The sequence below is a fragment of the Patagioenas fasciata genome, chromosome 2, assembly GCF_037038585.1.
Source record: "Patagioenas fasciata isolate bPatFas1 chromosome 2, bPatFas1.hap1, whole genome shotgun sequence".
Lineage (NCBI taxonomy): Eukaryota > Metazoa > Chordata > Aves > Columbiformes > Columbidae > Patagioenas > Patagioenas fasciata.
In genome coordinates this window covers 99601469-99626980 of record NC_092521.1, presented here as the reverse complement: position 1 = coordinate 99626980, position 25512 = coordinate 99601469, and the positions used below count along the sequence as shown (strand labels likewise).

At 40.5% G+C, this 25512-nt stretch overlaps 1 long non-coding RNA gene across 14 annotated transcripts in view; it reads right to left on the bottom strand.

Annotated features, from left to right (window-relative positions):
- The window catches only part of LOC136098868 (uncharacterized), a 301064-nt gene that overhangs the window by 137890 nt on the left and 137662 nt on the right, over positions 1–25512 (bottom strand). For all 14 annotated transcript variants that reach the window (XR_011737607.1, XR_011737609.1, XR_011737606.1 and 11 more), the window contains one exon: positions 8535–8650. This is a non-coding gene — a long non-coding RNA (uncharacterized lncRNA). The remainder of the gene's footprint in view (positions 1–8534; positions 8651–25512) is intronic.

Sequence of the window (25512 nt, the reverse complement as noted above, 5' to 3'; positions counted from 1 at the left end):
CTCGCTCATCAGAAATAACCAGACATACCTATAGGGCATGGAGAGCCAGCCAAGATCATTTGGGGTTTTCTCTTTCCTTTTAAAATGAAAACATTTATTAATTTTTTTTTCCCAAAAATTTAACATTAAAAATAGAAAATTCTAGCAACACCCACAGTGATGTTATGTCAGCTGCTTATGTCAGGTCAAATACAGTGCAACAGGAAGCAGGGGCTCCATGTGAATACGACACCACCGACTCGGTGCCATTCTGCTCCTCCACCCCAAACACAGACTGCTAAACAATGCTCAACGGAGAGAGCACATCCAGACCTGCAGCTTTCTGCCCAGTCTGCCACTAGAAACAGAGTCTTGGAGAGAGGAAAAGGTATCTACATGCCAGACTGCACTTCTTTTGATAGCTCCCATACGAACAAGTCCTTCCATTGCAGAAAGAAAATGAAATGGGCATTCTTCATTGGTCTAGAGGTAGCGATAGAAACAACAGAGTGTAGGATAGCAAGTAAGAAGGAAGACATTTTCAACCATCCGGCTCATAAAAGCAAGCAGAAGACAGTAACCTGGCATGGTACTTCAGTAGTCATCAGGATAGCCAAAGTAAATGAACATAGTGACTGAGAAGGTAACAACTGGGACCCGTTGAGAAAACTGTTCGTTTTCCAAGTTTCTATTTCTCTAATTGTAAGATATGCAAAACCATTCTCTAATGCCTTTATTAAAGTGCATATATCTCAACCTTACCATTCTTGTTATCCAAGTTCCCAGTTTTTCCCACTGTCTCAAATGGAAGCAATGCACCAGAGCAAAGACAACACAGCAGCAGGGCTGTTTTGAGCCTTGTCAAGCACTTTTCCCCCCACCAGCCTAGCAGAAAGCAGGATGTGACTAGAGCCTCTTACAATACAAGACAGATCTTAGCTCCTCCACATTTTCTCTTAAGCTATTTAGTAATTCACTTAGTACAAAGTGCCATAGTTGATGCCTTAACAAAATCTATGGAAGATGGGGGCCAGGCTGCTATAGCAAATTACATCAGAGCCCTTGTTTTTGCTAAACAGCTCCTCTGTGCCCCTCTCTCTCCTATCCCCAGGAAGTCTTAATAGGACTGAAATTCACTGCAGTTATAACAAGCCGCCGCTAACTGCAAATTTTAATTAGAGCATTTGCCTCTGGTGTAATGCAGTAATAAGGAGAAAATGGGGGTGTCTGCTTTCTTCTAAAGATCTCTGTATGTGGGCAGGTACAGACAGACCTGAACTTGCTCTGCCTGTGCTCCAAGCTGGCTCTTAGTTGAAAGCTGTAGATTGCTTTGTATTGGAGGCACAGTATGCTGTGCACCAGCAAACAGGTCCCACCACTCAACACACCTCAGATGACTGCAAACAGAAATGGGAATCGTGCCCCTCTAGCAAAGGAAAAAAAAAAAATGCCTTTCTTTACTTCCAACACTTGTTCACACTTGTCCTCTAGAAAAACAGGTTTGCCAGTATTGCCTTTGTCTTCCCATCAGGGTATGTGTTTATAGAGTTTTTCTGACTTGCTGTTCATTATATTTAGGTCATTTGCAAGTATTAAGCTATCATCTGCACAGCGATGATAGCTAATATAACAGAAGAGTAATATTCAAGGAGGATAAACCACAGTGTGTTGTGGATTATAACAGAGAACCAGTGAAGCCTGGCTGACCCTTATCAGAGCGAGCCAGCTCTCGCTAACACTTATAAATTAGGGTTTACCACTTTAGTTTTACTCTGGCTATTTTAAAAAAGAATCACAGCAAAATAACAGAACATGAACAGGGACAATTTAAAAAAAAAAAAAAAGTAAACCAAACAAAACTGTCTATTCTTTTTATTAGGAGGTTTACCAAGTGCCTAACCAGTCAACAACCAAGCCACTAAGACAACATAGTAAAATTGATGTTATCTTTTGAAGACACCGGAAAATTTAGTTTTGAGCACCCTCTATTTCTGTTGTTCACCAGTGTTCTTTTTTTTAATCACTGCTGAGATGCTGTTATTGAATAGGAAAACATGAAAAGGCTAGGAACAGCGGGGTACCCAAGAGCAGACCAAGCATGGGAGAACCAACTCCTCTCTAGCACCCCAGAACCACATGAAGGCACCAATCTTCTGGCAGGTTAAGAGACTTTTCTCCTTTCTGCTGTTTCACTAGCTGAGCAGCAGCCAGGTGATTTCCTGCTCTAGCCTGGAGACAAATAGCCTTCCCTGCCCTCCCACAACTTTCCTGCCCTGCCAGCAGGGCTGCTCTTCCCAGCAGGGGAGCTACCTAGCAGGAACTGACTCCAGCCTTCAACAGGACGCAGCAAGTCCTTCCTCATCATCATCCCTCACCTCTCATCTTTGCAGCAGCACGTTCATGGAAGTGCTTTAGAGAGCAGATTAGTCCCAGAGGCAGCCCCAGATGACAGATACTCTTGACCTTCAATGTGGCAGCTTGGGTGAGCTGCACAACTTCGCTTTTCTGTTTGATTTCTGGAGCTTGCTTGTCCTGAAGAGCACCAAGGGGTTACCTTTGCTATGTCTCCACTTTCCTGCTTTTGGGCCCAAATTTAGCAAATCACAACCCTATACACATGGCATCGACTTACCATTCAGTGCCATTGCTACTGAGGAAAGGCACTGGTGACACTCAGATAAACATTAGGGAGGAAGAGCATGTATTACCTCAGTTAATTCATCACTTAATATGAATCAATTCAGGAAACCCCCAGAAAAAGAAAAAAATCATCTTGTTTCTGGCAAAGCCAAGAGAATATAAACTCTAAATATTTTTCTCTCTTTTCTCTTGCCAGCAAGAATGGGAGAGAGCAGGTCAAGCAACAACATCACAACTTTGTATGCTGTTGGGCTGCTATTCAAGAAACAAGACAGACTATGAATGTAACCTGATTTGAAGTGCATCTGGGAAACCTTCAATGCTGAAGTTTGTATGCCAGTTTTGTTATTTTTAAGATCTCAGACCAGACTTGGTTTCTGAGTACTGACCTAGATTAGCAAGTCACCTGAAAGTTTACAGTAGGAAAACCATATGGGCATATTCTTGTAGCTGCATGTGTACAGTAATTATGGCATAGGTAAGCAATAACACATGCCTAAGGCATCATACTTGGTCAGGCACGAGGCTTACGTGCATATCTGCAATTATGACTTCAGACTTCAAAGTACCTTATTGCTCAGGCAAAATTGGTAGCCTACTTCCTTGTAAAACACACATAAAGATCTATTGCTATAAAACACACAGAGGTGCTGATATAACATGAAATTTAAAGTATGGGTACCAGAACTGTGAAAGGGGGAAAGAAGTTCTTACTTAAAATATTTTCCTATATTGCTTTAAAGTAGCAGGCAAAATTAAGCATCAGTTAAATTCTAAAACTGCCAGAATTTCATGCCAGTGCCTAAAGTCTGGTTATTTGGCACGCACAACTTCAAGCTTGTATTCTTAAAGAAATGTGGTCCTTTCTAATACATAATCTGCTCAATTGCTTTCAGACCTCTAATCAATCAAGAAATCCCATCACAATCATGTGATCAGTGGCTGTGGACTGGGATTCATGCATATCAACTTAGGCCAAAAATCAATAATAAGTGTTTCCCGTTGACATGGCTTTTTCAAAATGGAACCAAATTTTACCAAAGTACATTTTTTGAAGATTCATTTCTAAGTGAATAGCACTAACTTCAAAGCAAATGTTTCTGTGAGGGTTGTTATAACATTCGAGTTCTTACATGATCTTGAAGGCTGCAGTGTGACCTAGGAGGCAGCCGTAATGAGACACAGACTGTGAATAAAACGCTGATTTAATTATGATGTTTGATATATGATGACCTCATCCACTGGTGTTTATACTAATGTAGTGCTTGAAATGCTTTATCGACATATGGGAAGGCACAGTCCCCAGTCTGAAGAGCTTACAGTCTCAAAGACAAAAACCAGATGAAGGGTGTTCTCTTCCTGTAGCTTGCTGTAGGTTTTGAAGCTTTGCTTGTTTCCATCAAGTCTGAAATACGCACTGAATGCTGGAGAGCGAGTTCCTGAGTGAGTACTCTAAATTTGCTGGACAAATATCTACTGCATCATTACCTTTGATTAGAAAAGAGGATTTCCAATATGGCAAGCCTATATTCCTACGTACAATCAACAACAGGAAGATGCAAACACTGGTCTGGTAAAGGGAAACCACAGATATTTACAACATCTGTACCAAATTCCTTCAGTTTTGGAGGTACCTCATGCCCCAGCATGGGCTTTGACCCACTGTTGCCTGCTATTTAAGAAAGAAGAATGCGAGTCAGAGACAGTACAACCTGCCAGTTCCTCCACTAAAGACTTCCATCAAGGCAACTGTGCTGTAACCATTTCTATCCAGAAAATTAACAGTCAAGGGTCAGAGTTTGGTTAAATATACATGCATATCTTATTTTGTACTCCTGATCAAGATTCCTCAAAAATATGCAGTAAAGTAACTCTTTATGGTGTTAATGCCATTAAAAACTTCATGAGGAAATGAGTGGTTCTGTATTCAGTGCACCGTCTGCCAGCCATGCAGTAAATAAGGCTATACAAGAAATGGTGAGAAACAAAACATCAACAACCTACCCACTCATTAAGCATTAGCCATGATATGCAAGCCTTGTAGGAGGGGAAAAAAAAAAAAAGAAAAAAAAAAATGCAAGCAGTACGTAATCCTCTAATTAAAGGCAATCAAAAAGAATATTTACCAAGAGGATGAACGAGTAGCTTTAATTGTAGAATTTTCTAGTCTCCAATTGCTTGGTTTTGCAAGCTTGAAGTTCAGCCCTGTTCAGTAATCTAAAGGCCTACCTTAATGCATTCTTTATCTTATTTTACTTCTGTCCCAGCAACCCACAAAACACAGGCAGTTGATACACTTCTACACTTACTAGGTACACACACATGTAAAAGACCATTGCTTTCACTGATGCCTATCACAGCAACCAGACACAAAGGTTAAAGAAGAGATACTCCAACTCTATTTTGGTTTCAGAACATTTTGGAATAGAAATGAGGCTTCAGTACACCCTTTCTCTTAAAGTGATTTTTCTCAGCTATGCTAGATTTGAAATCCTTATTTTAAAAAAAAAAAAAAAATCCAATGAGTCCTGCTAGCAAAGATAAAAGATCAAAAGATTATAAATTAAATACATTATTAGTGGAGAAAATTTATATATACACAGATATGTATATTTGGCAACCTTTAAAATGATACACAGAAGTTAACCAATGAGAAAGCATTTGCCCAGCAGAGCTGAAAAATAGCTGAGAGAGACTAACAGCAACGTGTTTTCATTTTCTTTCCAAACTCTGTTACAAGTTCAGCTAATATCACTTTGTATGATCTCATGCCGGGATAGGAGCCAAAAGTTTCACTTGAAATCTTTGCAGTTATCAGATCTGGAAAGCGTTTCAATCACTTAAGTTTGAGAAGCATAAAAAAAAAAAAAAAAAGAAAAAAAAAAGGAAAAAAAGAAAAAAGAAAAGAAGCAAAAAAGAGCAGAGATAAAAGGCCAGAGGCTTGAAGCATTTATCACTTCATCATACTCTTCCATTTGGTGCTAGGTCAGCATATTTACAGTTACAATGGAATGCCTGCTCTACCTTTATTTTGAGATATTTTAGAAAAAAATAATAATTAATGTATAGGGTTAGAAACAGGCACAGAGCAACAAAGCCAGGCAAACCATGTGGAAGGACAAGCTCCTTATCTAGCATACCCAGGAATGGAAAACACTCCCAGGCATAACGGGAGGTTTCCAATACTTGGTCCCAGCAGTGGCAGGCTGCAAACAGGCAGCCACGGGTGCTTTGGTGTCAGCCTGGCAAGCACCAACCCTGCCTTACAGGGGGGACAGCAGCTGGGAAGCACATACAGAGTAAGTTTGATGCTCCCTGAAAAGTCAGGATTGCTACAGCTGGACAAGCTCTACCCTCTGGCATGCCATGGCACTGGGGATCCCTGCCCTGCCCATATCACAGCTTGGTCATCTTCTTATCCCTGCCAGGTGCCTGGGGAACCTGGACGTGTTCACAAAGCTCTCATACTGAGACAGATCGAAGTTGAAAGAGGAACAAGATGGAATGTCCAGAAAAACTTAATACCCTGTTGGAGGCAAACGTTATCAACATATTTAAGCAACTGTTAAAATACGAGACTTCCAGCTCCATATGACACCATATAGGGACTACATGAGCATGGATCAGGATAACAAGCACTTTTCTGACATATAGTTGCTACCTCCAGTCTCCTCCTGATAAAACCAATATACCAAAACCACATTGGAAGCACAGTTGTAGCCAAAGGAAAAGCAGGCACCAGGTAAAACTGAACATAAACAGAAGCACAGAGTGCTCTATAACTTGCCAAGCTGATCACTGTTTTGAAAGATTATGCTAATTTATGAGCTATGAGGGCAGCTTCAGACCTGCTCTGGTTTCAGGCAGGAGCCACATCTCACTTCGCGACAACTACCCACTACAGGACAAAAGCTACTCACACAAAGCCCAAATCTTTAAAGCATTCACAACCATTTTAATCTTGCTCTCATCAGTGAATACAGAGGCCAGCATATAGTTAGGCTTCCCTAAGACAAACTTCAAAATAAATTTTTAAAACAGTATTTTTTTTCTAAGCAAGCCCGTATAAGGAGGAGAGTCAAAAACAGAGCACATTTTTGGAAAGCACCACAAGACACTCAGGTGTGGATTTCTAGGCTCATGGTTACTGAGTTGTGTGAGCATACACAACCCCCTCTTCAAAAACCAGAAAACACAAACAGTATCAAAATGTTTCTATTGCTTTCCCACACTTACATTAAAGCATTTTTTAATGCATGCAAGTAAATCTAGCAAAGTTTTTTATTTCCTTGCCAAGGAAAGCTGATTTTTCCTCCCTCAAATAAGCGCTGCCATTCACATTACACTAGTGAACACAAATGAGAAACCTGGAAACCGCATCTTACCACCGTGATCTTCCTGATGCAGATCCCTGCTCTCTCATTACCTTCCAAAACTCCCTCTCAAAACATTTGTTTTCTCATTATTTTCCTGCACATTTCTCACCCTTTTGTTCTTTCCTTCTATTCAGAAAGATCTTATTTCTGTTTCCCCAACTTTTGCCTTTGCCTTTTCTCTCTCAGCAACTGCAAGAGAGACTCCTTCATACTTGCTGTCAAGTACAGCGCACCAAGAAACATCTCTGGAGGAAAAAAAAAATCTTTGGTTGTACACGGTTCAACAGAAATATCCCCACCCACTTCACTCTTTACTGCATCCTTTCATCCTGCTCTTTGTTCTGGAGAAGCCACACAAGTTACTACTCTCATTTGTTTCCCCCCTTTCCCCACTGAGCTCCGGATGCCACTGACACCCACTCTGCTCTGCTGCCTACCTTTCTCCCCCACTCCAAAACTCAGGGCACTCCCTCACTGTAGCCTACTCCACCTCACCGTGTACCTCTCCTTGCTCTCCAGCACACACTTGCACCTGCTGAAGATTTCTGCTTCAGGCAAATCCTTAGATTTCTTCCCTGACACCTTTGACACAATAATGTCATCATCTTCCTACACCAGCTGACGCATTTCCCTTGGCCTGCAGGATTGTAGGCAGCATGGCAACATCTCAGTTCTGGCCCTCTGAAACTGACAAAGTGTCCTGTCCACATCCACCTCTGTTTTTTTTTGCATTGCCTGCCCCCATGTACCTAAGTGGAAGACTCAGGAGGTCATCCCATGCTGCTCTGGATGATGCAGCTTCCATTTTCAGCCTTGCACATGGCCTAAATAAACGAAGTTACAAGAAGGTTTAAATTAGCACAAAGATACTACTGCTACTCTCCCATTGTTAGAGCTGATTTTTACCAGTTCTTAACCTTTTCTTGTGATACCACAGCCTGGTGCTAGAGCTGTTTGGTCAGCAATACCTGCAACTGAAAGCTTGTCCTGTTATGTACTGCTCAGCATCAGTGGTTACACAGGACCACATCCACGTTCCTCATGTGCCTGTATAGATGCAGAAGTGAGAACCCCCTGCCAAAAGCCTTGTGCTTTTCCAATCTAGCACTGATGCTGACCACTCTGTTTCACTAACAAATACATGCAAGGGTCTAATAAAATTCCACCTTGAGCTTGTTTCTGGTCACAGCCTTACTCAGATCTGCTTCAAGAAAGGCTAAATTCACTGTGTCAATTCAGATTTCTTTGACACTGGATGAAAAGCTTCCAAATATAAGTTCTTTATCAGGAGGGAGGAGAAGGGACCATGACGACTTATCAAAATGTCACATCACTCTTTATGAAAACCCTCTTATTACTGAACAGGAATGGAAAACTCTGAAGGCTGGTGTTTGTAATTAAGAAGTTTATCTGTAGTATATGAATTTCTTCCATTCGTACATACAGTCACCTGAATTGTATCTTCCTGTTTTGACTGAAGACCTTCCGAAGCAAGGACCGACTTACTATAATTACAAATTATAACATAATACACTCAACCTGTCTTTTCTGGAGCAGGAAGGAAGGGAATTCAGAATCCTTCTTGTAAATCCTTCAATCCTGTTCACATTCATGCTTCAGAAGTGTAAATCCTTGTGCTGCTCTGTGACTCAAGCCTGAAATAAAGCAAAGAACGGGACAGGAACACTTAGTCACTTTATGTAATGCACTGATAAAACTATAATAACAAATGGTTTAGAACAATTAGTTCATACTATATTATGTCTTGCAGACACTCAAGTCAAAGGCTTTGCTGTAATTCAAGGTCAAATGACTGTAAAACAACAAAAAACACAATACAACTCCATGGCCCTATATTTCAGTATTTTTCCTGTTCAGTTACAATAAATCCCAGTTAGTCACCACAAACTCTTCAGTTACTGGAAGAAGCCCAAAATTTCTGTCAGGATGCTTCCTTACTAAAAAGTTCCTTGAGGAGAAACACAACCTGGAACATGCTCTTAAAACACAGCCTTGAGGAAGAAAATTTATTGAACTTTCATGCTACAAAAGGAAGCCAAATTGTGTCAACGGAAGACAAATCTGCCCTCAGGAGCATATTTGCTTGTCCTCTGCATTCTGCAGTCATTGGCTTTCAGTAGCTTTTGTTTATTTTAATGAATTGGCTCCAAACGCAGGAGAAAGGTGCTGGGCAGCGGGTGATGCCCCTGTAACACTGCAGAGTCCTGTGGGCAGTCTTCCAGTGCACCCGTTACAGCACACCCTCTGCTGCTGCCCCAGGCACACACAATAACTCCTGCCCACCTTGGAAACAAGGGCTACAGCAGGGTGGTAATTGCAGTTTTAACAGCCAACATGTAAGACCAAGACCTTTAGCCTTGCTAAGTAAAGCGTAATAAAAGATCCAACACAATAACTGAGATTAAGTACAGAAAACTCCGTATTTGCACACCACTCATGCAAATATATTCTCATGAAAACATATCACGCCATTTATTTCTTATTCCTATATTTATACTTAATTTTTATATAGCATTATTATAAATATGTATTTTCTAAATGATACTGTGTGCATTTGCATGTGGATGTGTGTTTGCATGTGCACATGTGTTTAGCATCCACTTCTATACTGTTGAAAGAAAATCTACACAAGCAGGTATTCAGTGTGGAATCAGAAAGTTTTAAAGCACCCATCTGTAACACTGAACCCTGCAGCGTGAGCCAAAGACATTGAGGTCTGGCAGATTTGTGGCATCCAGAGATTCGACCTTCTGAACAGCATTAGAGATTCTTCCAGTGCTCAGAAAGTCAAATAAAAGCTCACTTCTGCAAAACATTCTGAAAATCCTGAGAACGATAAAAGAAAAAACATTTTGTCAGCAATAAACTTTTGTTATATCTAAGAACATGAAGTGCACCTTTGCTTTTTTTAATAGCATGCATAAAACACGTTGGGGTTGATAAAAGTTAGGATAAGTTCAAGTTTTAGCCAGCTAGACAGTACAATACTTATCCAAACTAAAAGCTGGAGAGTAAAAACAAACAAAATCATTATACAAGCCTTCATGTAAAGAAGGAGTGATTAACAGCATTGGATTAAGGCCTCACACCCAAAGCAGCCAGCAGTCACCGGTTCATATGGAGAGGTTCTGTAGCACATGTTAAGGAACACCCTCGAAAGCACAGATACAGCATTTGACCACTGCGGTATACCAGAAAGATCCCACCTTACACCAACACACACAATGCTGTAAGGGTTACAGCCGAGGTCATTGGCATGACAATCCAGCAGTTTGCAGCTTATGCAAGTAGCCAGTTCAGGAACTTGCAATCAGTATTTAGATAGTCATGATGTATGTACATTGTAATGTTCTCTGCACATGCTGGAAACATGTCCAGAATAACTGTGCAGGGCTGAGAGAGCTGTGCCTTCACAGACTTCTGGTGGTTCAAGTTTACACCTGAAGCAGATACAGCATCTACAAATGCAAATCTCTTCCTATTATGAACTTATCTGATTGTATGTGCCTAAACATAAAATGTCGCATTCAATTATCTTGCTGAAGAATGCACTGCACTTTCCACTTGTAATTGAGAAACAATCACTAACTTCATAATCAGAAAGTCCCACTTTCAAAACATACAGCCACATGTTTTCCAACCTTAGCAACTCGCACTGCAAAAAAAGTAAAGATAACCATGGCAGCCTCTGGAGGGGGAATCACACGACTTTGCGCACCACTGGCAGCCACAAAAAAGATGAAACCTAAATTTGATTGATTTATCAAACTTAGCATAAAAAAAAAAGTTGCTCAGGTCCTTGACTTTAAGGACTAGGTCACTTTTTTGTGGACCATGAGGAAGTCCTCTCACTTCTCCAGTTCAAATAGAAGGGCTCATTATAAGAACACTCACATGTGAAATAAGCATGGCCTGTAAATGTTCATAATGATTCTCTCCCCATGCACTTTGTGCTGACTGCCAAGAACATTTCAAAGCCCAGCTGTCACCAGTATCTCTGATAGCTTCTTCAAACACACAGACACACACACACCTCAAAATCTGCTAGCAGCTGGTATGAACAAGGAAAGCCAGAAGTCTCACATAGCTCTGGAAGAATGACCTGAAATGCACGCTTTGTTGCTAAAAACTAAAATAAAAATGGATGGGCACCAAAACAGAAATGGATTGTTTAATGGGCAGACAAAGATTCATACTCAAACTTGGATCAACAAAAACCAAAATGTACCTGGATTTTTTGAATTGGCTCTAAATTCTAACAGCAAACTACAAATCACAATATTTGCTTCATTCACATGCAAGCAAACCTGCGCATACAAATCGACCATATTACATCTCCTTATATACTCTTACAAGACAGCGAACACACGGAAGTTAATGAAAATATATTAGATAATTGCAATGTATCTTCCATTTATCTAAGAAACTTGAGTCTAAAAGTCTGCTTGGTTTCAGGTATCTAGTTGTGAATGGTTTGATATAAGGTTTATCATAATCTCTACAAATAGGAAAAGCAAATTCTGTTATTTTTAACAAATCCAAAACAATACCATCTTTATTTAAGATTCAAGATGACCAGATGGAATACTTCACTTTTTTTTTTTTTTTTAATGCAACCATGTGCTTATATTTCCTAAAGCAGCTGACTAACTACATAATTAAGCCAAGATACATGGCTGAGATACTGACAAGTAAATCCCCTTCTCTGCATAAGCTCTACTATCCAGGCAACCAAGAGTAAGTATCTTTTAATACTTTTATCTATAAGAAAAAAAAAAAAATTAGAATAGTCACAGAAGCCCAATCCTCATTTTCAAAAACCTGCCAAAGTCATTCATAACAGTTCTGTTAAAAATATACGGAAAAAAAAAAAAAAAGGCAGAGCACGAGGGAAGAAAGGAACAGACAAACTGACCAAATAAAACACAACAGAATAAAGCAGACCACTTAAATGCAGAGGTGCATATATCTTCCTCCCAAGGCTCTTCCTACAAAACATTCTGCAAATACTATCCGTGTGTACACAGACGGGTGTGCACCTTGTGCAGGAGGTGGATCCAGCCCTGCCAAAACAGACCTGGCCACCGATCACACCATTGGCCAGGCAGGAGGGTGAAATTACCCTTTTCCCCTGCTTTTAATGGGAACAAAGCCAAGTAAGGATCCTGCCCACCCTGGACCTGCAGCAGAAGGCAGCAAGTGGCAGGTGGGCAACACGCAGTAGGGTCACACAGGATGGCTTCCCACATGGGTGAGATGGCATTGCCTGCACCAGGGGACCTCCATCCTGACTCCCCTCCCGTAGCACCACATTTGAGATGGTGCTGCCTTCACACCCTGGGCACCCAGAGCTGCAGAGTACTCACACATGAAGGGCTGGGGCCAGGCTAGAGGTCTTCACATGTCAAAATGCTTGAAATTGGTTCAAATGCCCAAAAGAAGCAGCTTCAGATGCAGAAAGTCAGTAAATGCCAATTGCTTTGCAACACGGAGCTCTTATAGAAACACCCATGTGCATGCACACACACACACAAAAGATGAGGTGCAGAGCACCATCTAAAATCACTGTGAAATAGATAAGTTAAAGATCAACTGAATGTAAGGTTTTCCTGGAAGCGCAAATATATTTCTAGAAATCACTCCTGATGTTCTTCACTCCCCCAAAAAGAGTTATGCCCATCCCCACAACCAGAAGGTTTCCTGAAAGATTACTTTCACAACCATCACTGCCACTAATGATCTTTTGACAGTTATTTTAACAAGTAAAATCATATCACATTTTTTCAATACAACCCTGATATGACCTAGAGTTTAGCTTTATTCCTTCCATGGATATTATCAAAGAAATGGCAAGTTGAACCTCAGGACCCTAGAAAATAAATTTGTATTTGCTTATACATTTTTCAGTCCTACCCCATGCAACCATAGCTTGTTTTTGAGGGGGAAGGCAGGGAGGCTTCAGGGCTTGCTCTCTTAATAAAGACCACACATAATGTGAGCCATGGGCACCTCAAGAGAGAAGAAAGTCTGAGTCTCCCTTCTCACCTCATCATCAAGAAGCACAAATAGGGGAGGAGGCAAACCATACAAATCTGGGTCACATCAATCCAAAGCCCATATACACTCTGACAGTCACCCCTACTACCCTATTTCATGCCCTGGCCCACATCAACCCCCACTGGAGTGGAAGAGGAGGAGGAACAGAAACAGCGGCAGAAATCTCTTCATCCCCTATCAAAACAAAAGAGTAGCATCAAGATTACCTTGTTGTGCCATCTGCCGTAGGAGCAAATAGAAGAAGTCTGTTATTTACGCCATTAGCTCAGAACTCAACATAAGATTAGGGTTCAGGATGAATAAGAAAACCTAAGGGCCCACAAGGCGTGAGGCTGGATAGTGGCTGCCGCTGGCAACATGTTGAGAAAACAGGGCTACGAGAAACTTCACATCTGGGCCATGGCTGAGGGATTTGGTCTAGCGCTTGGTGCATAGTTGAGGTTAGAGACAGGATTAGGATTGAGAAAACCATGAACATATAGAGTGGCGGCTCACCTCTGCCTCAGCAAATGAGTCAGGGTTACAGGATTTCTTACAAGGGCACGTAGTGATAGGACAAAGGAGCAATAGCTTTAAACTGAAAGAGGGAAGATTTAGATTAGATATAAGGAAGAAATTCTTCACCATGAGCATTTTGAGGCACTTGAACAGGCTGCCCAGAGAAGTTGTGGATGTCCCCTCCCTGGAAGTGTTCACGTCCAGACTAGATGGGGCTTTGGACGACCTGGTCTAGTGGAAGGTGTCCCTGCCCATGGCAGAGGGGTTGGAACCAGGTGATCTTTAAAGTTCCTTCCAACCCAAACCGTTCTATGATTCTATAACTTTTCTCCCACTGAACTCATCCCCTGCATACAGGTGAGATGAAAGCCATAATTTGCCACTCACAGCTGCCACTGCAGGGTACAAATACCTTCAGGCAAACATCTTAAACTTTATTACACCTGACTAGCCTCAGGTTTTTAGCACAGCTTCCCAAAATATTACCCACTCCCTTTTATTTCCCCCCACTTCCTTTCAAAAGTAAAGACAAAACAAATATTCCAGCACCACTTCATAACTTTCAGAAGCACATTCCTACATGCATGCTGTACCCTAATGTAGCCCAAAGCTAGGCCACAGCTGCAGAGGAGCTGATGCAGGTACCCAGAGGCTCTGCTTGCAAACACCTGTGTATGAGACTCAGCCCTGAAAAGATCCTGTCCTGGGGCTCTTCCCCACAGCCCCAGACCAGCCAAGAGCTGCCAGCACCCCTGCAGTCCCATTTACTCAACTCCATTCCTGCAGGAAGGGTTTTGCTTCTCCTGGGCTTCTCCACATGAAGATTAAGGCTAAAAGAAAGGTCTGCATGCACAGCAGGTTGAAGAAAAGGTTTTGTAGCAGTTCATTATTTTTTAAGTTGGCCTGATATGCAGATATAAGTAAGTGCACAACTTGGGTTATCTTGGGTTATCAGTCACAGTCCTGAACTGCCAATCTGACCTCTTAAGACATAAAAACTTTGCATTGATTAGCTTTGCATTGGAATGAACTCAAAATGGGGAAAAGGTGACCTATTTTCTTTTTGCTCATTTTTTTTCAATGTCAAAATCTCATTTCTTTTCCTGGTACAACCATGATGCACATGAAAACACAGACATTCCCTGAAAATTAACTGTGAAGTTAGTCATTAACTGTAAAACAAGCCTGCCATTTGAAATTTCATTTAAATTATAAAAAGAATGAAAAATATTTTAACTATATTTTCACATGAAAATTCACCAAGTGCAGGCCACTAAAGCCATCAGAATAGAAATCTGGGAGTAGAACTTGGAAGTTTGATTCTTTCAAATAAAAACCAGCATCTCTGTGTCTGGGGAAGAGCTGTGCAGCCTCCACAACTTGTCGGCTAAACTTCTGCTGTGGATTTTGTCATGGTTTAAAGCATTTTATAAGATATTCTAGGTATAAGCTCAATAATGAACAAGGCACACAATAGAAGAAATATTATTTTGTCTTTGCTGATGATATCACAACACATCCAGGAATGTCCACACTATTAGATCCTTCTCCTGACCACCAAGTGTAAAAATAGCTTCAAAATTGACACTACTTTGATTCTGCCTTATTCTTTCAAGTTGTAGCTGAACCATGACTGAGCATAGGCTAGTAGAACATCTTGCCCCAAAGTGCTCAAAGAAAGAGCCTTGTCTATAACATACGTAATTTAATCTCTTTTACAGTATTTTTAACACTGAAAGAAAACCAAAGGGAAGAAAAAAAAAAAAAAACCAAACCAAAACACAACTATTGTAATATTACAGTTTTCATTCTTTAAAAAAATATTAACTATGTGCACCAAGAATACAATAACCATAGGAACAAAACTACAGCGCATCAGCTTCTAGGTTTCCAGACATTATCAGTGGTTTAAAGCAGTCAGACTTTGAAAAAGAAAGAGTTTCCTATGCTTCCACTCCTTCATTATAGCTACATATTTTCCTTATGGGTGTAATTAATTCTGGGAGCAAATGAGTCTATATGTTTATGAAAGGCAAAACTGTAAGCTATATTTTTTTACATATAGCCCTCAAAGAAAGAATTATCAGCTACTCAGAAACAAGCTAAAATTATGAGTTTAATCTCACTTGTTTGGGGAAGAAGAATAAACCTGGTTTATCTTCAAGTACCATTATTTTAAAATATAAAGTATGAAAATCATTAAAACGTCTTTACCTCAGGAAGACACCCTCAGTTTCAGAAAAGCAAGTGAGTTTTAGATACAAGCTTTTACCACAGCTGAAGTATTATGTGGGGCAGAAGTTGACAATGTACAAGTAGGAATACATGCTACATTTTGACATTTTCAAGGAAGTTGCCCTGCATTACTCAAAACTTCTCAACCAATGTTTATTTAGTAGGTCATTATATATAATATTTGATACAAAATATTCATTAAACTCTCAGGATACTATGACTCCAGCCTTCTGCACTTAAAAACTTAGTAAATTTCATTTTCTTCCCAGTGAAAACCACGACAATTGAAACACATTCTCTACAATGCCTCTTGCATTAGTTAATATACAAAATTCTACTTAACCTATGCCACCTCGAGTCTCACCTTCTGCTATAAGTTAAATAGCTAAAGTAGAAGTTGTCAGAGACAAAAGCTCACAGCCTTTGACTGCTGAGATCCTTGTAACTTCTGAGACTGAACCAGCCACTATATTACTATAAATATGGACACTACTTGGATATTTATTCCTTCGCAGCAGATAAATAGTTAAAATAAAATACCAAATATTAAATACCAATCATTTCTGTCTCAGAATTCAGCACTACACGGATGAAAGGGGCAGTTTACACTCCTCTGACCCGTGGCAAAAAAAAAAATCAAGACTTGCATTCAGATCATGCTTGGAAATTTTCTCTGGTATTATCATAACAATATATTTCTATTTAACTGAGTTCCCAACTCTGACTGGTATTTTCTGACAAGAATCTCATACATCCAAAAAGAAGAAAAAAAAAAAAATCCTGATCAGCTGAACAAAAATGTTTCATGAAAACATAACAGATTAAAAAAGCTGGGGAGGAAGCACAGACCCTAATGCCCTGGTTCCCAGCAATGTCGCTGGCAAGCCAAGGAAGGACCCAACCTCCCTGGCCTGCAAAGTCTGCATCAACTCTTGGATTTGCAGCAGACCCAAACCAGGCTGGTGGATGGTCCAGGGAGAACACAACCGAGAAGATTTAGAGACAGACACCGCTAGTCTGCAAAATGTGACATGCTGTAGGCATTAAGCGTGCACCAAGCAGCTCATTTCAGCAAAGGTGGCATGCGCAGTAGCAGGCCACCAGGCATCTGTTTGTGGTATGCCGAAAACACAGAAGCCCACAAACAGAGAGGTGGAGAAGCAGAGCATTTGCAGTTCTCTGAGGGGCAGGTTAGAGGTTAGCATCAAATATGACTTGATTTTGAGCGGGAAGTAAATTACTTGACTCCAGGACTGCTAACATTCACATCAACCCTACATTGCCTCTGAGCTGTGGTACAGTCCCACTTTAGGACCCAAGTTGAATTTTCTACCTTACGCTACATCAGAACACCAACTTACTGTGAGATGGCTCAGCAAGCTCTGAAGCAAGAAGGTACTGTGGGGACAGATTGTAATTCTCCGTCAACGTTTCCTTGTGAACCCTGTTACACTACCAGATAGATACAGGTATGTGTGGTTTGGGAGTGCTTTTGAGTCCATGTAGGCACCCCACACTGTGGTCCCGACACAGCATGGGGGCGAGACCAGAGCACAGCAGCCCCGCTGAAAGGGGACATTGGCCACGAAAGCAGATATGCACACCACTGCAGTGCACATGGACCTACCACTACACCAGAGCACCAGGAAAGCTGAAGATCCGCAAGGTACGTCCTCCTCAGAGGTCAGTGTAGGCAGAGCTTACCGCATATCACAGCAGGAAAAGCTATTCCAGCCACCAAGGCAAGAACAGCTCTAATAGTTCCGAGGTTTTTACTTATCTGTTGGCTGTTAAAGCGGCAAAAGGAGGAGAGGGATATAAGGAAGGGGAAAGAGTTTTTTAGTGGGCCCAGCGTTTGTTCCTCTAGGGTTCACATTAAAAAAAAAAAAAGCACATCATGGTACTCTGCCAAGATGACCAATATTTCTGAAGGAGTCGTGTTTGAAATTGTTTTAGTGAAATGAGCTAAAAAGCATGTGTATATTCAGAATCAACACTGGCTCTTCATATTTAAACCTTATCTCCCTTCCCCCTTTCCTGACCCGCCATTAAATACAATTAACTCCCATTTTCTTCCAATGCTTCATGCTTTCTTGGCAAAGACCAGGCTGCAAAGCCTATCAGAAAGCAGAGAATGGAGGAAGGAAGGATAAAACACAGCAGGAGAGCTGTGCCCAAGGCTGATGATTTGAACACAATTTAGCTTACAGTTAACTCACAGCAGGACTTTTGTAATGTCCTTTATCACCTATGAAGCCATTTCCTCATTACTCATTATCACTACACACAACAAGACAAGGAAAGATGCTTCTGCACAAAATGGAAAACCATTAGCCTAGAGTCACAAATCAGCAAAAGTTCAATGGATTTTAGAAAGTAAACTGATTCTTGCTTCTGTGCACTAGAGAAAAGAAATAACATTCCATCCCACTGAAGGTGATCAATAGCAACAACCCTGGACATCCTGTGCAAAACTTCCACTGGACTCGATAGAGCTCCTCTCGGAGGGAAACCAAGGAATCCCATCCTGGCTGCAGACCCCAGTTCTCACACTTCTGTCACACATAGCACACATTTATACTCTCTGTTTACCCTGTTACATTTTAATATGAGGAAGTCATCTACAAAGAATAAGAGAAATCAGTGTAATACACGTTTCAGCTTTGCTCCTCCCTGGAATCCACTGCTAATGTATTTCAGCCACGAAGCCTACCAGAAACATCTAGCTAATTGCCATTTTTTTCAAGCCACTTAGTCAGAGTTGTAGGGATCTTCCAAAGCGTGTACTACATGATGGAAAAATTTGCTTCACCATCAGACAAGAAATCTCCCTCAGTAGATAAAAACAACTAACTCGTCAAGTCAAGAGTCAAAAATATTTCAGAGACAACCACAGGTCAACATGACATTCTCTCTATCTAATCTTGGAGACTGCTTGCACATGGCAAAGGAGAAACAAGCTGACAACATTTGTGGTGTCTTTCTATTGAAACCGAGTTTGTGTGCACATGTGAGAGAGCAACAGGCAGATTTCAAACCATTACCCATCTTTGCCAACTGAAGGTATTTTATTTTTCAGTGAACAGCAGTCTCCTCTGTGGAGAACAGCAGCATCTCACCAAGTCAGAGTAGCATGTGGCGAAGATAATATGCAAGAAATCAGATGTTTTGTATTTCTACAAAATAACACTTCAAGCTTTGGAGACAAAACCAGCTTTCTGAATATTGATGTTGAAACAAAGAGAATTTACCTACATGTTAAGTAACAACCTCACTGCAAAACCTGGCCATTAAGCTTCATCCTCTTTTCTAATCCCCTGTACTATTCATTTCTTTCAACTGTTTCTTCTCATTTGACCTGTTCAACCTCACTATTTAAGCTTTCTACTCCCAGACCACTTCTGTTGCTCTCTCAGTTCACAGTCAGGCTTCCATTAGCGATATTCTCAGCCTGAAGGAATGTTAATTGCTGTAGAAATTACACTGTAAAAATCAATGTCACAAAAAAAAAAAAAAGGAGCTGAGCAACAGAAGCTCAACCACTAGTCCAACACATTCACTTCCATTTCCATCACTGCAAAAATACAAATGAAAATCAAACCAGAATTTTTGCTTTCAGGTAGGAAAAAAGGAAATATATAACACAACTGAACAAAAAGCTTAACATGACAAAAAAACACTTATTTGGAAATGAAATGACACAACGCAAGTACATGAAGACAATGCAACCACAAACAGAAGTCTTGGCACAGACTAAACTCCAAAAGACATAGGTATGATTGTTTAAAAAAAAAAAATAATAGTAATAATAAAATGTATAAGCCATCCTAACACAAGAGGTTTACTTTTTTTCATTGTGCTAGTAGGCATTTGCCCCAGTTTCTTTTTACATGTACACATTATGGAAAGACCCGTTAGTTAAAATAAAAAAAAAAAAAAGTAAAAGAAAACCAACCAAACACCCAACACTTATGTCTGGATATGACTTTATAATTAAAACATGTTTCCATATTTAACAAAAAAAAAAAAAGTACTTTTTTTTATAGCGTAGTTCTGGTAACTTCATTCAATGGACCTTCATGAACTTTAGTTAAACACTTGTGTAAGAGGCCAAGACTACTATTCTAGTCATGCACTTGTTGCAGGACTTGAGGATAGGCACTATCGGGAACAAGTCACCAAGTAGTCTGAGATGAAGCAGTGATGCCAAGAGGACTGGTGGAGCCACTAACTAACTAAGACAGAGAGGCTCACTAACGTTTCCACAGGAAAAAACAACAAGAAGTACTAAAGTGGTTTCTTCTGGGAGACTCAGTAGCTCTAAGCAAAACTTTTTTAAGTTCAGTGGAAAAAACACATGCATACGGCACCAGTAAATTACAGAAGCCATTACACCAACCTGCCACAGCTGCAGTGTTGTGGCCTCTTCACTGGGCTGAATCCTCAGCTCAGCCTCCACCTCCTCCCACCACAAAATCCTTTTGCTAAATGCTAGATGAGTTTGTGGCCTCACCGCAGTCTAAGTAGAAGAAATTTGCTCTCCAGCTTCTGTCCAACTACAAGTAATATATCAGATTTTTCAGACTGCCTTCCAGTCTGAGAGAAAAGGAGCTCCCACCCTCGGTGGTAAATGTCCCACTGCAGCCCATGGGTTGGAACAGATCGGGAGCACCAGATGTGCAGCTCTGACCTGAACACAAGGCTTTTACAAAGATGCTTGGGGCATCAGCATCAAGTGAAAAAGCAGAGGGTGAAAGAACAACCCACTAGCATGGCCTTTCCTATAACCTTATAATGAATCATGCCTCAGACAGAAGTGAGAGACTTTTCAGCAGGGGCAACATTTCCCAATGTATTCCTTTCTTACAGAATGCTTTATTTTAATATACTCTTTTAACTGCTTAATGGGAAACCAGTATATCTGCTATACTTCAAATCACTAAATTTCCCCTGGTTACAACAGGACCTCCCTGCACAGGACACACTGCGCACCCTATTCAGGAGCTGATATTTTGGCAGGTTTTGACAGAGTTGAAATATTTCCCTTGTGTTTTCCTCCTCCAAAGCCTTAGAAGAAATACAACTATCATATATTTTCCATATCTGTAGAGCCTTTCTATATTTAATAGGCTGACTCCCAGCTATGGGTTTTCCAGCCAGCTTGGTACTCTACAGGAGAATATTTCCTTTCCAAATTCATGCAGGGTTATCAGTACTGGCTCTACAGAGCAATTCCCTCTTCATTGACAATTCACCCTGATACTATTTTGCCTCCAGTGGCTCAGCAACTGTGTAAACTCACTCTCCAAAATAAAGTAATTTTTCCTTGCTAGTTTTTCATCAATCAGAATGGGAGAATGCATTATATGTATGTGCATGCAAGTGAGGTTTAAATTCCTTCCTCCCACCCCTAAGTCCTTCATTAGTGCTGTAAAGTCAGAGTATCCGCTAGGCTGTTTCTTTCATCACATCACTTGCAGACAACCAATTGTACTCAATAACAAGCTATCATAACTTCTTCTTTCAGAAGAATACTGGTTTTTTTCTTGTTGATACCCCTCCTGAGACTGTCCAATCTAACCTTGAAGGGGAAAAGTAAAATAAGTAGCATCTCTGGTAGGGTTTGCCTTCAAACAGAAGATAAAGCGTAGAAATAGCTAGGAACTGATGCACCAAGATGTGAAAATATTGAGATATTTTAAACCTCTTCCCAGGTAACTGAATAAGAGATGATTTTAGACTTGAAAGCACTGTCTTGATTAAGCTACCTCCACTGAAAGAAAAAAAACTTACTTAAACCAAGTGACTGTGGAAACCTCTTTTAATTACCACTGCCTGCAATCTCGGCCGAGTCTCAGGCAAAGTTCCCAAAGACTTCAATAAAACCTTTGTCTGGGATAAGGAGTGTCAGATTTGGCCCATTTTAATACATTAAGTCTGTGGTAGGTGAAAAACTGAAACAGCATGGTTGTGCAACTACCCTCATAGCCAAGGAGATAAGGGAAAACGGGCGGTCCTTCTTCCCCACAGCATGCGAGAGCGTACAGGGGGTGGATGGGAAAGTTAAGGAGGAGGAGGGTGCAGAAGGTTCAGGCTCAGGACTATTTAATATCCTCCCAGCGTGGGCTGGAAAGGATTATGGTATGCTTGTTAGAGAAGTGGGCTGGCATGGTAGGCTGAGAAGCAGTTCAAGGACGTGCATGTGTGTGTACACACGTGTGTGCGAGTGTGTAAAGGGCCAGGCCTATGCAAGTTCACAAAGTTTAGCCAGTTCTCCTGCCAACTCTTCCAGGCTTGAGGCAAATACAGATAACCCCAGCTTAACCCAGCTCCAAGTAAACCTTCCCTTCTCACCCCCGCCTTCAATTAGCAAGCTTCAATCCAAAGTGCGCAAAAATAAACCATGATCACTTCAGTTACAGCTCCAGTAATGCACTTTTCCATAAACTTCTCCATATCACCAAAATGCTCAAGATCTCCCTTTTTACAATATCTGATCTGCTAAAAAAAACCAAATAAATGTATGGCAGGAGTGATGTGGCTTAAATTTCAGCAGGTCTTTACTCTTGCATCGCAGTTTTTTGTACCCCCACAGTAAGTGAGGTATTCCTAACCACATTACTGTTATCTGCTGCTGCTTTTAAGATAAGCAATGTTAAAATAGCTAGTTGGATTACTTTCCAAATAAGATAGGTTTCTTCCACAACAAAACTATGGGCTAATATGCTTATTCAGAATTTCAGGATCTTTTTTCTCTTTCTATCCCCCAGCTGTGAACATCCATCTTCATGGCAGTCTCTGACATCAAGACCACCCAGATTCATCTTCGCCTCTCAACCATCTGCCTCTACTGCACCAAGATAAAAATCTCAGAGCCTCTATTATTATTTTATCCATAACTTGTCTAAACATTCACCTGCAAAACACTGACTCACTTAGTCTTTAAGCACCTGAAGAATGTGAAGGAAGGAAAATTAACTCATGGGCATGGAAGATAAAGAGGCAACAGCATAAACTTGCAAGTCAAACAATGAAAATCACAGCAACAGAATAAATTTTTAAAGCAGATAAAAATTCTAGTCCTAAAAACAGAAGCCAGTGAAAGTTTGGCTAATCTATTAATTTTTACCATATTGCTAACCTATCATCAGATGATAGCTAGCAATATTTACCTTTATCAATGCCTCAACCCCAAATTAATGGCTTCGAATACTAAATAATCACCTCCTTGAAAAATGTTACTACTCCTCCTTGGCCTGCAGCAAGAGGAAGGAAAAAGGAAAAAAAAAAAAAAAAAAAAAACACACACCACAAACAAAACAAACAAAAACACACCACCCCCGTCACCCCCACATACACACACTATTTTAGGCAAGAGTTTCCTAAAAAAACAAGGTATTGGCAAATAGACAATTCTTCCACCTCAGGTCTTAGTTGGAAAGAAAGCTGATGTAAGCTACAGCATTGCAAAGCATTCCAAGTCTTGGTAAAATACTGGTGGATCACTTAAAGTCATCACTTAAACCTTATTAAATGAACTTTAATGCTACAGCATGCTCACTTTTCCCTCATGACTGCTGCATTGGCCTGCATCGTCAAAGCTACCTCAGTGAGAAACTGGGGCATGTCTCCTTTGGGTATAACTGCATGGTCAGGGTCACAAAAGCTTCTACAGAGTGTTAAGAAATAGGAAGCAAAAGCCACTGGCTTTCATTTTAACAATTAGTATTCCATGTATGGAAGAGCTTTCTGCCTGAGCATATTAGCAGATCACATTTTAACACTCACCGTCTCACTCAGTGGAATACAGTGGCAAGGTACAAAGCTTTTCCACTGTGAAAGGAAGCCAACAGTGCTGTCTCACTAAAAGACAATGTCAGACATTTGAAAAGACAGAGGAACCTCTTAAAAATGTGTATTAAAAAAACAAACACAACCCTTCACATCACAGGAAAATTCTTCACCATCACTTTGACCCTTCACATATCAGTAGGATAAGAACATCACACCAGAATGAGTGTGCTACACTAGCACACTGGAAGTGGACACTTGAACAGTTCTCTTCCAGACCTCTAATGTAATTGAAATTTAGCACCAGAAATAATTACCACATTTTGAATATTATGAGTCACAATGTTTAAACTTTCATCATCATAAATTATAATGTAGTATCAAAAAGCTAGTGTAAGTGCCTTGACTGCATTAAATATTTCTATAGAGTTATTTCTGGAACTATTTTTGCTGAATTTTCATCACATAGGAAATTTAGTCCCGCAACCCCCACTCCCAATTTTTCTAAGAGGTAACAGTACTGTCGTTACCAGAGGGCAGCTGCTGCAAGCTGTGATAAGTCCCATGCCACAGCCTCAGGGGAAAGCAAAACAAAACAAATTCAGTAACAGTGAATCAGGAAATGTGATTTGCTTTTTTGTTATTCAGATTATCATGAAGGGGTCATCGGTTTAAAATCCACTGTAAATCCATGGAACACAAGGCATTTATGGTAATAAGGGAGTACAATGAAGGCTACAGTTTCCCCACTATTAGCCGCACTTAATTTACCTTACAGTAAAACTTAAGTGCTTCCTGTCAGGTCTGTTTTCGCAAGCAGATAACTAACACACGTTCATTAATTCATGGTACTTTGGGGAGGGGGTGAGAGAAGAGAAAGAAAAGGCAGAGTCTTCTCTGTCCCCCCTTCTCACTCAACACATCTCCCCTCTGTTACTCAGTCTTCTGCAGAAAATGGATATGGCTGAAAGTGTTTAGAATAAAACTATCTCCATATGTAAACGACAAATGCTGATTTCTTTCAACAGAAAAGGGACATACTTTATCATCATTTTCTCAAGGAAGTGAACTCCTCAGCTGCATTAGGTAAAGCAAGGATAGGTATTGAGCATATTCCTGCTTGCAACACAGAATCCGTCAACAGACACAACGGGGTCTACTGAAACCCTGAATCCAAAGCAAACACTGAGGAATGAGGAAAAGGTGACTACTGGTGTAGTTTATTTTTGTTTTTTCAGTAATTACGTACTTGGACTTCTCTTTTCCATATGCACTGTCCTTGTATTTTGGGAGGAGAAAGTACAAAGGCATTCTGAATGATTCTCTGCAATTATTCAACTGATTAGAAAACCTCAGTGAAATCAACTTATCATTTTATTAATTCTTTGCTCAGCTTAAATAAGTAGGCTTCATATGAGGTTAGCTCCAGGGTTTATTCAAGTCACATCTGACATTAATGTTTTAACCAAGCCCATTATGCAGTGATTTTCATGGCCTTCCTTTAAAAAAAAAAAAAAAGAGAGAAGGCGAAAAGAAAAAAAAGCAACCTCAAGAGATTTGGGAAAGTCAGACTGTGTGTTTTCACAATCCTGGGAAAAACTTGGGGTTGTCCCACAATGTAATTAAAAAATAAAATAATAAAAGAGCTCACACTCCCTCTAGGAGTGATGCAGGATTCCCAGACTCCCAGACCCTTGTCTGAGCAGAGAGAGCAAGTCCAGATGGCACCCAGATTTTCTGCTAGTTCACAGGCCCTAAACTGAAAACTGTAAAAAAATACAGCAGGCCTGCCACATACAGATTTCAGCCCTGGGCTACGTGCTGCTGTAGCTGCTCCTCATGTAGACAAGGTGATCAAAGACCTGTTACCACACAAAAAAAATCCAGCGCGTCTATCACTGAAAGTATTCCCCGA